At 40.4% G+C, this 14,039-nt stretch overlaps 1 protein-coding gene across 8 annotated transcripts in view; it reads right to left on the minus strand.

Moving 5' to 3' along the window:
- The window catches only part of sipa1l2 (signal induced proliferation associated 1 like 2), a 113,704-nt gene that overhangs the window by 88,961 nt on the left and 10,704 nt on the right, over positions 1-14,039 (minus strand). For 2 of the 8 annotated variants that reach the window (XM_069179722.1, XM_069179721.1), the window contains exon 2: positions 10,236-10,288. The exons of the other annotated variants lie outside the window; for them this stretch is intronic. The gene's annotated coding sequence lies outside the window, so the exon portion shown is untranslated. The remainder of the gene's footprint in view (positions 1-10,235; positions 10,289-14,039) is intronic. 8 annotated transcript variants of the gene reach the window in all.

The following is a 14,039-nucleotide window of genomic DNA, read 5'->3' on the forward strand; positions in this document are numbered from 1 at the left end:
TCGTGCATTTCACTGCCCACTCGCCCCACAGTATCTTCCGATTCGATTTCCCTCAACTCCACTCTGTACTCAGTACAGTCAGAAGAACTGTATATGTCCCACATGCCAGGGGGTTACAGGACTTCTTTGAGGCTCTGAAAATATTTTTTTTTTTCCCAGATTTGCTGACTTCAAGCTCCCAGTGAAAACGTTCATCGATTTACGAGCGGGCTGAATTAAGTATCTGTTATGTATATTTGTGCAGTCTATGGTACTTCACAGTTGATCATTCCACTAAGGGGAACAAAATGTTTCCAGTCATGCAATGATGAACATCACTGTGCAGTTTGTTCAAAAAGGCAATAGCAAACTCATCAGTTATAAATCAGGGTCTACCAATAACAAAAGCCTCCAACCTAGAGCTGAAGCAAAAGGAAAGGCACAATTATTTAATGAGTTAAAATGTCATACAACAGAGAATTCCACTGCATGCAAGGTTCTTAAAGTCAGCCATGCAGCTATCTCGAGCTCTAATCCCCACACAGACAATCCCAGTTGATGTGCAATGCCAAGACAGAACAGCTGGTGAGACAGAGCAAAACATCTCCACAAACAAGACACTGCAAAGAAGAAGCAGAGCTGCTAGTTATCGAGGAACATTAGGATTCAATCAGTATTACAGGCCAAAAGAAATATACTGGTCTACTACCCAGACAACCCCTAATGTGCAAGTCTGCTGCTTAACTGATCTGATTCAGCCTACAGGGACACATAAAAGCCATTTTGCTCTCAGCAGAGTGGGTCATAGTTTGTCCATTTATTTTTAGAGGTCTGAACCTCCTCTGTGGAATAATACACTGATATCCTGTAACCCCATTCCACAAATAATATCCTTTAAATCCTCTCCTCCAAGGACTGTTCCTCTGTTTTAATATTTTGAACACATTCTTTGTTTTTTTCTAAATCACAAAGAACATAGTAATATAATATGTTAGCACGTGGTATACCTAAAAATTTTACTGCGCATATGAAATGCTTGAATGCCAATGCCTGAAAACCAAAATCTGTCACATGAGAGATAAAACAACACCGGAGTCATTCTGTCATTAAGCAAGGCTACAGAAATGATTAAAATAATTCTTTATTTGTAAATGTACAAATATTGATAGCCAGGAATCCTCTGTAATGTAACTATAGGATTTTATATATTAAAATAAACATCTGAAAAACACAAAGAAATCAGAAGTTCTCACTTTAGAGTCACATCTCCACACTGAACCCAAGTAACTAAAAATCCCAGCACAATTCCTTTCAAATGCTTAAAGCACAGATATTATCATTATACTTTTACTCCTTAGTTGAACTCATATTCATTTTTTATACAAGACAAAGGTACTGTCATACTGTGATATAAATTATATGAGGTATATAAATGTATTTGAAATCCACAACAGAAGTGAAAGAAGAGTAAACTCTTCCTATTAAGTCTTTGGTTATTTGGTAGGCTTTATCACTGTCTAGGTAATGTCTACTGTGAAACAAACATGTAAAATTATTTCTTCTGAAGTCTCACCCCAGGGTTTGGCTCGTATCACTGGAAGTTCAGGTTTTTTTTAAATAAAAAAAGACTTTATTATCTGCTGCATTTCATCATGACCTCTCTCCTCTCCAGTCAAGCCACTCATAAAACTGGAGGCTTGGGTGGACTGTCTTCTTCCATAAAGAGGTAAATATAGTGAATATGAAAATGTCACAGCATCGCACTGACCTGGAAAAATCTAACGCTTGAAACCAGCAAAGTAAACTGTCTCATGTATAAGTGGGTATCTGCAAAACGGCAGGCTGTTCAAGGACAAAAACACCCATTACAATTGTTGCAATGTTATAGGGGCCAGTTTGAACTACAAGTAAAAAAACAGAAGAAAAAATAAATTTTGTGAACTAAATTATTCAGTCAGCATAACAGCATCTCCATTTTGCAAATGTTTATATGACAGGATACTGATACAAACACCAAACATACAGAATGCATTTATACTGTATAATGCGCAATACTATGGGTCAAAAATGTACTCAGGAAGAGTCTTACTGCACTGTCAAGTCAAAATGACTTTTGCTTAACAAGCACAAACATTCCTATTTCTAATTTATTTCACAAATGTCACAGACTTCCAAGTTCTTCTCGCCCCACTACTTTATTTTTCACCGATTTGTTAACACCGGCGACACCTGAAGATGGTGCAAACTTCTCGCATGCTCTATTCTTAGAACAGAGAGGCTGCTTTTTTTCCCCCCTTGCAGTTTCTTGAACTTCATTATCACCTGACTTCACAAAGCATGGGTGTGCGTGCACAGCAGTGCAGGGGAGTGTGCAGTGTGGAGAGGGAGGGGGGACTGGAGGCTGGGAAAGCAGGAGGACGGATTCAGCCGTGGGCCCATCGGATCTGGCAGTACCTGGCTCGTGCAGCGAAGGTTACTGCCCTCCAGACTGATCTCGCAGTGCTTCCCCTCTGATGAACTGTGTAGACAGAAGCCTCCTCTCACACACACTCAGTGCTGACTCAGGCCTGAGCTTTAGCGAGCACTAACCTCATGAGCCTGAACCATGACAAACTCAAGAGACCCAGACCTGCCAGGCCACTCAAGTATTAAATCACTGGCCTCCAGAAGAAAACACAGAAGACCTTCAGAAAATCCCAAAGACATCCTTGAGGAAAGTTTGTATTTTTAAACACTATTCTCTTAAAAAAAGTTCACCCTGCATTCCCCTAAAACCGGGACACATTTTAATCCTCCATTGCACAGCAGGCCCTTTAACTGTCCAAGCTGCTCTTTGCTGATGATCTAATAGGTTGTGCCCTCAGCGATATTGCCTCAGGCTTTTTTTCTCCGTCGCAGTAGGGGCAAATCTCCAGTTGCATTTGAGCTGCCTTGTTTTAAGAAACTTACTTGTCCACATTACATTTTTAACATGCTTTTAAAGATTTATTTTCTGTCATTTAATGCAAGTTTAAGCAGGGTGCAACCACCCTTTTGAAGCTCAGGTTTCAGTGTTTGAAGACTGGAGGTTTCCGATGCCAGCAGTTCGCAGCACATATTCAGAAATGAGTCAAACTAAGAGAAAGCAGACAAGTCCTTTTATTAATGTGGAAATGAGCCCATAGCTGCCTTCTTTTTTTGGGGGATTCAAAGGATAAGTTGTCCTTGTCCCTCTCTAAATCAAACTAAATCACAGGAAATCATTTTTCTAAGTGCTGCATTCTAAGAAAATGGAAATGTCTAGTTTTATGATGTCCCAGAGAAGAACACTCCCCGCTATGACCGTCATAAATGAACATGCTAAATATCTATCCATTATAAGAAAGCTGCTTTTCCTGGTGAGGACTGTAACAAGCTGGAGCCCTTCCCAGAATCACAGGGCACAGAGCGGGATGGAACATGTGACTGCTCTCCTCCTAGACGAGACTTCAGTCCACTGCAGATACGCCAAACAGGAAGATAAGATGTAAATAATAGCATATTATGACTTCTTGATAGGTGCAATCATAGCAAAAGATGTCTACTTATTGACGTTGTGCTGATTGATGAAGTGAAAAGACATTCTCTGAGCACAGCCAAGAGGAACAGCAGTTATGAATCACCCCAAATGATTCAGTGGAAACAGGGAGCTGCTCATCAGCCTTGCAGAATTGCTCCTATCCTTCTGCAGGGATTTTACAGATTGCTTAAGGAAAAAGTTAAGGCACTTAGCTGCCCTTCTTTTTCTGCTTTTAATCCTTCCTCATAATGCCCAACATATTTGGAGAAAAAAACAAAGAGAAACCTTTACAAGCAAATTGGCTTACACATAATTATTTTGTTTAGCTGTTAGACACAGTCGCACAGTACCAGTGTCTTTAGCCTGAGTCCCTGCTGCAGATAGGTTCTGGGACCTTCTCAGCTTGGAGTCAACTCACAGGTGCCAAGATTTCGAATGCAATCTTTAAATCTTTGAAACATTGTACTACTAACCATACATGTGAAAACAGTGCTAGATTTTTTCATCTTGTTTAAGAAGTCCTTTCCCTTAGTTTTTATTACAGGGTAGAACAGTGACAAAACGGTTTGTACTGCTTCCTCACATCACTACATTGATGTCACAAGCTAAAATTAAATCCACAAGTCTGCAGGGATTCTGCATGTTCACCTTGAGTTTGTGCAGGTTTTTCCCAATTGCTCCAGTTTCCTCCCACATTCCAGAGACGTTCTGGAGGGGTTTGATTGGCTGTTCTGAATTGTCCCTTTCTCTACGGTGCTGTGAAACTGGTGTGCTGTCTAGAGAAAGGGCATTTATTTACTTGCAATCCTGCCACATTACTCACCAAAAATAGGAGATTTACAGAAAGAAAAATGGAAGCTTTTTGTGGTGCTATTGAAAAGCACTTGAAATGGCAATATCTAGAGACACGTTCTGCTCAAGAGCATTAAAGCATAGGTGTAAAACTAGATATTGGTGCTGCTGTATATGCACCATGCACACAGCTCGCTTATACAATGGCAAAATAATTGTTCACTGCTATTATTTAGTTTTGTAACACCGTACCATTTTCTAATCCATTCTTCACAACACTGATCAAAGAAGTACACAGACACGAGCTAAAGAAACTTCTGTTTAGTCCTTATGCAACACATCAGTGCCTAGAGCTTGAGAGGTTAGTTCTGTATCCATGCACTTCAATTCTGGGGCTACTCAATAAAAGAATTCTTAAGCAATCTGTAATATTCCAACCAAAGCATGTACTTCAATGTCGTATTAAAAAGAGGAATGAAAGAAAGACACAGGCCCTTGTCACTATGAGTTATTATCTGAAGTCAACAGCTTTTATAAATTGGATAAAAGGAAAGCTATTTAAAACTGCATTGTAAAAAAAAACAACACTGAGATGGAATCAACTACCCTTGCATCACATTACGTTTGCATGGCTGGGCTAGCTCATGTTCCTTTAATGACATAATACTGCCGTATGTATATGGTCCTTTGTATAACAGGCATCTCTTCCACTTCATCTGCATTTAATAAGGCTAACATATTCAGTGATTTGTCTACCCCAGTGGTTTCAGCGGTAACGCTAGCTCCTCTTGTAAAAATCGTCAAAGAAAACCTTTTCTTTCATTGACAAAGATTTCGATAAGAAACTAGCTTGGAGCAAAAGCAGCGCGTCTTAGAAAAGTCGCTCGGCTCATCTGTAACAGGGGTTTTAAAGCTAAATTTCAGACCTCTCCTTCACCTCAAGCACAGCACAGCGCATAAAGGAGGACACAATGTTAAGTCCTGTGAAAAGCTCAGTCCGCGCATTGGTTTGGCCCTTGACTAAGTCTCTCAAACTCATGATTAACATTGGTGGCAAAACATGAAACTTTCTAGACATAGAAAGCCACGATAACAAAGATTAGTATCAAGCCTGATGATCTTGGATTGAGTAATCTGAATCTAGAAATACTTAATGTTAATATAGCGAATAGACATGTATTTTGTATACATTTCAGGAGTTCTGCCAGCACCTGTTACGTACTGCATATACTCTTTAGGAAGGAGGCATAAATAAGATCTCCACTACAAGAGGGAACTATGATCCCTGACCTCTTGCTAAATTACCATTTGACTTGAAAAAGATGTTGTCTGAGTTTTATCCTATGCATAAGTTGTTAACATTCTGCACTGTACTTGACCTTCACTCATTCCTTCTTCAAAGAGATAAAACACTGCCTCTCTTAGATTCCTCAGACGCAATCAGGAAACACGTACCCTTTTCCTCCAAGAGCTTGGACGAAGACTCCCAGCAAAGCCATTCACAAACATGCCATTCAAAACCCCCACAATCAAGGGGCAGGAAGCAAATAACAAAACAGACATTAAGCCCTTTTGGCTTAATTTTTAAATCAGATTTGGTGACTCCTCGACTCCCTCATGCCCATATAGAAAAGCCTGCTCCAAGGTTCTGACCGTACCTACAATATAATGTAAGCAAACGGCTTTTCCACCTGCGGCCTAAAATCTCAGAACTCACTCCAGTCGTAGATAAAAAATAAATAAATAAAAAAAATATATAGAGAGAGACTTCAAAATAAAAAGAAAAAGCTTGAGACCACTTGATATCAACTCTTTTTCTTATTGTTTTCAAGAGGTCCATAGTTTCCCCACATTTCATAATGATACTGTTTCATTTGGCAGATATATTTGGAAAAACAACCTAACAATAAATAAGTAAAGTAAGTGCAAGACGTGCTGCCCTTTGGCTTTATGTACACCAAAAATGCACCCATAAGGGTTCCTTATTAGACCTTTAAAACATAAATGACCCCGTCACGGAGAAGTCAAAAGACTTATTACACACCACAAAATGATTTTAATGGTCCTAACTTGTGCACATTCTGATGCAGGGCCCATTCTCCTCCCAGTATGTAACCATAATTTAAGCTTTTCCAACTTAACTTGCAAACAAAAAACTAAATACCCTACTATTATTTTTAGCTTTGAAAAAGACATCTTTCACGCAGCAAAAGGTTTCCCACGTCATAAGCCTAACATGCCTGTGGCGTGTGTGAAAAGTGTTTTTCACACAATTGATAAAATTCTAGTTAAGAGAGTCGTTTTCCTTCCTGGGAAATAGCAAACATCCTGTAAACAAATGCATTCCCAGTGCCACTTGTATTGTGCACTCAGGAAAGACTCAGTGCACTCTTTGTAAACTCCTGGGTTCAATTTCACAATCAACAGGTGTCTGGAGGAGTTGCATGCGATACTTTTCTCTGTCGATATTCCCTAAAATAAACACACTCCCCCTGCAGTGCAGGGACACAGTTGGACCTACTTCATTCTGAGTGACTGAAGAGAGTCTTCCCTTCCCCTTTATGTATGCAACAAAATAAGCACATCTGGGGGTTTTATTCTTAAATAGAGCTCCATCCAAACTGTCATGGCTGTTAGTGCTTTTTCCAATACAGGGTCGCAGGGGAACTGGAGCCTATCCCAACCACCAAGAGGATCATGGCAGGATACATCCTGGATTGGACGCCAGTCAATCACGGGGCACACTTTGACAAAGATACACACTCACACCAGGGCCAGTATGTCCTTGGATCATGAGAGGGCATCAAAGAACATACAGATGGCACCCCAGGGATTGAGCCACTGTGCCGCTTTGCAAAGCAAGAACCAGCCGATATTATCCATGCCTTTCACACTTCAATAACAGACTTACAAGTGTTTTGGAGACCTGCTCCACCTTTCCCATCCCTGAATAAACTGCTGTCTAACTTTCAAGACCATGCTGACAGTAAACGGGGGGCAAAGTACGATACTGTACACATGCAAACGTGAGAGCTAGTTAACCGCACATATTTAAGGAAAATGTTTTTATCCTCTGTGTCTTCAGAAATAAATCCCATTATGGTGCAACAGCACCTCTACAAATCTCCTCTTTCTAAAGCAAACTTTTCAAACTTTCAGAAGCCTGAGTGATTGCTGAAGGTCTGACTTAAGCAGTCTTCACTGCACCACATAGATAAGGGATGTATTTCAGAAATGGATAAAATACTCTGCCTTAACAGTTAAAAAAGAACTACTTTAGCATACTTTAGCTGGCCAAAGCACATAGGATTGGATCAGTGAAGACATTAGCTCACTATTCTCCATTGTGGCAGAGTCTGTGCTATAAGTAGTCTGCAGATGAAAGATGAACCCCGCACTGGAGGACCTTTATTATACACAGATTTTCTGTGTAATTCATATGGGCAGATTCTACCTTTTTCCAATTGTCCAGGTTGGCTCTGAATGTTTACTTTTCTTTTTCTCTTCCAAACCAGGCTTTCCCCTTATTCCTTGAGGAGTCTAGGTGCCAATGCCGGTTGCTATGGCCTATCAACACATTATAGCTTTCCCTCCCCTTTCATTACTGAGTGAAAAAGAAACACAGAGGAATGTCATTCTGAAGCACTAAGCCAGGAGTGCTGACATTCAGCTGGTATCTTCCCATTTAACTGTCACTTTCGCAACAAAGGGAAGAAGGAATGCTGCCAGCAGCAGATCCTTTCTTATCTGCAATCAGATGCTCAGACCCGCAAGGTCAGCCTCCCATTGTCCACAGTCAGGAGTGGAAACATTCAGTGCACTCTCCCTGACAATCTCCACCATGTTAACCCCTGGTGACAAAAGGTTATCAGGATTCACAGCCACTGTTGAGACTTGAATGGCAGCTTTCACTTGTCATCGGTTCAGAAAAAAAAACATCCCCACACAACAACAACAACAAGGACCAAACATAGAACTGTGGTCGGCAGCCATGAGTTTATAGAGTTGGAAAGTAGAGCTTTCTGTAACATGTTCCTCTTTTCAGAGCTTTTTATCATCAATAAATTATCCCACGTTTTGGATAAACATTGACATTACATTTAAAGTCATTTTTCAGGGAAGCTCCTTTCATTTTGAAATGAGAAGGTCTACTTCTCATACATCTCTGGTTTCTATTCAACCAGACTATTCAAATAAACTTTTTTTTTTTTGCATTTACATAGTAATATTCTTGGGCGACATGCTGACACAGTGGTTAGCATTGTTCCTTCACAGCGTGGGGACCAGAGGTTCAATTCCAGATCTGGGGTTTGTATGTTCGCCTTGTGTTTATGTGGGTTTCCTCTGCGTGTTCTGCTTTCATCCCACTGTCCAAAGACATACTACTGGGTGAATTGGCTTCTGGGAAAACTGTCCTTGGTGAGAGCGTGGCTGTGGGCAATGGACTAGCTTGCTGGGTGTACTCTGCCTTGCGCCTGTTGCTTGCTGGGATAGGCTTCAGCTCTCTCACTACCCAGAAATGGATAAAATGGAAAATGGACGGATAGCAAGTTTCATGGCAAAAGATCCCAAAGTCTGTTACATATACAACTTCTTCTACCACTGAAGCCCCAATACATGTCAGATCAGGTAGAAAAGTGAGGAGCTGCTTTTCCAGTTGAATTAAGGCCGCACTTAGGACACTGGGATTCATACAAACAGCGCCATGCCTTCTTCCATCACCCCAGCTTAAGATCTCAAGATTTTCCAAATGTTTTATGGCAGTATCAAAGAGTATTCATAGATCTCCTAGTTGTTTTTGCATACAAAAGAAATATATGTTTGCAGATCTGTGATTCACACTGGACAGCAATGAAACTACTTCTGTTTTCAAGCATATTTCTGTTTTAAATAAAATATTAACTTAAAAATCACATTTGCCTCTGCTAACAAAAATCAGTTTTCCTTGCATATCCAGAGAAGAGAAATTCTTATAAAGTATCACAAGGGCAACTTTTTCCTCCTGGCTCCCAGCCGTATCCAGTGAGTCCAACTACACTGAGTAACCAATAGTTTATTACACCCCTCAGCCTTCTTTAGTACAAGAAATCAGGAAATAACTGGCACACTGCAAGCTACAAATTCTGATGAGATTTTCTTTTAGAAAGTGCTGAAAAGGGGGAACACAGGAGCTGATGTAATTGGAACAGACAGAAGCACCATCCAGCCTGAGGTAAGAATCACAATGGTTGAAAAGAGGACTAAAGTGCCTTTTACTTCTCCAAAATTCCCACCCTTTTACAATTGCCTCACTTGAAAACATGCCCACCTTGGACGCCAGACACCCACGACTTTGAAGCCCAAGAAGATTATAAAGCTGATCCTTCTCTACTTGTGTGCAGAAAAAGACCCGCGTATGAGATATCAAACAAAAATGCAAAACCTTGGCATCTCAAACTGAATGACCGCAGGCTGTGATCCACTCAGTTTTGTTGCAGGGATACACGGTGTGCGAGAAATACAGGGCAGCCTTTCCTTTCAGCCTGCTGTAAAGACAAGCAATAACTTTCTAAAGGCACAAACAAAACAAAATGGCTATAACTACAGATAACTACAGATAGCCCAAGCGTCCCTTTAAAGAAATGCTGTTCTTGGGTTTTGCAGGTTTGCAGATAGAAAACAGACCACCAGCGGACAGGGCAAACAGCAAAATGAGCGGATGTCAATTGATAGATGCAGATAATCTTGACCAGCCGACTGCAGCTATGCATTGTATCTTTATAGAAGAGCAAACCATTTTATATAGTTATTGTGGTGCCTCAGGGCAACAATCTTCCACTTCAATCTTTTGCTTCCGACTGCTGATTACTGTACATTTCAGATTAAAGAAAAGGCCAGAGGCAAATACTGCAGCAAGTGCTGTTCACCACTGGGCTCTTCATCTTACCCTCCTTTAAGCCAGGACTGCTGAAGGTGTAAATGAGATGCCCCCCTTCCCAGCTGTTAGAGAAAAGAGAAACGCGTGTTACCAAGCACAGTGTGAAAGCTGCCATTACACATGGCCTGGCACATTTTAAATATGCTTAGAAGTGTCACATTCCCTTCCGTCGATTCAAAGCAGAACATCTCTTGGAAAATATCTTTAGAATCTGCATCGACAATTAGCGTCTTGGCTGCTGCTAGAAAATAGTGTTTTGACAAAAATAAAACCTAAATCACAGCTTTTCAATCATCTCAGTGACCATGGAGTTATGATGATTAACATTATTGACACGCCAATAAAGATGTTTGGGCTCATTTTTAAGAATTAGTTGTTTAACTTTGTTTTTATTAATTCATTTACATATAGTACTTCCACAAAACACTGTGACAGCATTAGGTTACAACACAACATTTTACAGGTGCATGATTGCAGACCATTAATGGAGTTTAATTATATTTTAACTCTTCATCTGACACAGTATCAAAAATGAGTCACCATTAAGATGTTCTGGCATGGGTGACAATTGTACAGCTACACCAGCGCCCAACAAGACCAAGCTAGGAACATAGGAACCTCAAATAAGATATCTGAGCCCCAAACGTGAATAAATCATGGATTCACATGCCTCTAGAGTTACCCGAGTGGGAGTAACTCTCTCATCTGCTGCTCATCCTTTCACTCCTGTGTCAAACAATACCTTGTAGCACATTGCCCAGTTCTAAGGCATTCAGCGTACCAGAAACAGATAAAATCAATAAATATTTTGTTACAGTAGCATTTCCAATAGAATATGCTTTGCTTGTACTAAGATACTTAATTGACTTGAGGAACAACAACGATCAACCTAACTATCTGAAGTTTGCGCCAGAACAAAACATACTGCTTATAAAGTTAAGGATTTAATTTCCTCGACTGTGGACTCACTGTCAGGAAAACCCTGCAACAAGCCCTTCTGTAGAGCAAATTTTAAATCCATTTGCGAGTGCAAACAGGGTAGACCTACACTGCCAAGATACTCACACTTAAATCCAATATGTGAAGTGTCACACTGTGAGGCTCTTGAAGTTCTCATTCCATCTCAGTTTAGGATGATCAAAATTCACTTTTCAGCGGTAATGGGCACAACGCAAGGAAATGTCTCTTCTTCCCCGGCTGCCAATGAAACCCATAAAAAAATGCATACTATTCCAGGACAATCCAATTCAGACCCTAAGTCATACTTACACTTTTAAGTTTCAGAAAGCCACTCTGTCTTGTCCCTCCTCAATATCAGATTCGAATAAAAAATAGAGTGAGCAATATTTCATCTGCTGCGCTGCTCAGTGTTAAAGCCCTAGTCATTCATCAAATGATACTCGCAAGGGCTGTAACAGTATTAGTGAAACAGTGAGCAATGAAGGCAGTAGAAGTTATACTGCAGGACTTCACTGTTCATTATGTCAGGGGATCCACGCTACCTGTGACTGTGTCTGGAAAGTTACTTCCTAAACCTAATAATGTCAATGAAGAAATGTGATGTTTAAGCCTGTGAGCCTGGAATAGATGAAGAATGTATGACCTCACTGATGGTTACAGCAGGAGAACAGAACTCCCAGCAGCCAGAAGTACCCACTGCTATAAAAAAACCACAGTACCAGACAACTGTAAAACTGGGAAAAAATAAATGTTCCTGCTGTTTGTCATTAGTCCCTTTGAACAACATCTACTGACATTACATCTGTTAGTTGACAGATGCTTTAAGGAACCTTCTCATATAGATGAAAGAACATCTGCACAAAAAACATTACTTAAAACATTTAGCCATTATATTAAGGACATTAATTTAAAATTAGGGAAATGGGCCAAATGTTTTATTTAAACAGGATAGCAATTTAAGCAGAAAGGAGTAATTATTTCTGTTTTGAGGCAATTCTGAGACTTAATACAATGATAAATGCCAAAGTAGTCTGGTTCTTTTGTCATGAGAAATAACTGGATTAGTCGAACATGAAAAGAAACCAACAAGTATAATACACAAAAAGTTTATTTTTACCCATTTTACCATTCTAGCAAAGCAACTTCAGGAAGACGTGCAAATGTTGTTAGTGGCCTTTAGCTAACTGCCATCACACGTGTGCTCCATTTCACCTCAGCATGACATGCTCAACATTCCTGTGCGGCATTTACTGTATAATAATTCCTTTAACTAATATAGCGCTTTCCTGGACACTCCTCTCCATGACCAGTGTGCAGCCCCACCTGGGTGATGCCATAGCAGCCAAAGAGCACCAGTCCGCTCACCACACATCAGCTCGTAAGTGGGGATGAGAACAGAGTGATGAAGCCAGTTCATAGATGGGGATTATTAGGAGGCCATGACTGATAAAGGCCAGAGGGAAATACTGTATGGCCAGGACAGCAGGGTAACACCCCTACTCTTTTCAAGAAACGCCCTCGGATTCTTAATGATTAGAGAGTCAGAACCTCAGATTTATGATTCATCTGAAGGATGGAGCCTTTTTGTGTTATTGTGTCTCCATCACTATACTGGGGCATTAGGACCCACACAGACCAGACTGCAGGGTGAGTGCTCCCTACTGGCCCCACAAACACCTCTACCAGCGGCAACCTTAGCTTTCCCAGGAGGTCTCCCATCCAGGTACTGACCAGGCTCACACCTGCTGAGCTTCAGTGAACTGACAGTTGTGAATTGCAGGGTGATATGGCTGCTGGCTTCACAGGTATCAAACACATTGGTGCTAGAGTACATATTATGGGGGAGCAGAATTTTATTTTTACCTGACATCCACATCTCTTAAACCCTGCCATGTGCTGTGGTCTTTAGGGACAAGTTACAAGGGTACACAGAGCTTTTCAGCTTCATAGTCACAAAAATCAAAAAGAATAGCAGCATTGTTGCAGTGTACTTAATTCTATCGGCATTACCACCTTGCACTCACACAGTAAACAGAACTGCTCAGCAAACCAACAAAAAGCACTTTGGGAAACAAAATCTAGGTGTGTGGGAAAGGATGTAAGCTCATGGCTATATACTGTGCAAAGAAATACCTTGTAGTACAGAAATGAAATAAAATTTGTAGAATAAAGAACATAAACATAAAATGTTAATAAATACAACTGCATAAAATAGGGCATAAAAGCCCTATAAAAGTCAAAACTGCTTGAAGCAGAAAAGTCTGCTCAGGCTGTCGAAGTACAGAAGAAAGTTTGTAGTATGAAAGTATGTGCCTATCAGGTTAAGCAAAGCTTACTTTTTGAATTAGAGTCCACCAAAGATGCTGTCTCTTCTGGGTCATACAGAACGGCACCACCCACAGGAAGGTAGCACATATTTGAATACAACTTTAATTTCACTAATTTTATTATTTTCTTTCTATATTAAATACCACCACGCCAATAACTCAGTTTCATGTGACATAAAACTATGTACCTGAAAAACAAATGTACAGTAGTCCCGTGTTGAGCATCAAAATCGTATTCTTTATTTAACTGCAACAAATTTACATAATTATCATCAGGCAAATGAGAATATTGGAGTATAGTGAAGTGTGTGGCTACCACTGGTAGCAATACAAGCTGTACATTTGTGACTCAAGCCTTGCACCAGGTTGTAGACGCTGTGTTGTGGGATACTCTGCCATTTCTGTTGTAGAGTCTAGACAAAACCATGCCTATTCACTGGTATCTATTCAGTGTCACATATTGTCCTAGCTAATCCAACTGATATTCAATGGGGCTCTAGGTCTGAGTTTGAGTAGACTCTCCACA

This window comes from Lepisosteus oculatus, chromosome 17 (genome assembly GCF_040954835.1).
Source record: "Lepisosteus oculatus isolate fLepOcu1 chromosome 17, fLepOcu1.hap2, whole genome shotgun sequence".
In the NCBI taxonomy this organism is placed as follows: Eukaryota; Metazoa; Chordata; class Actinopteri; order Semionotiformes; family Lepisosteidae; genus Lepisosteus; species Lepisosteus oculatus.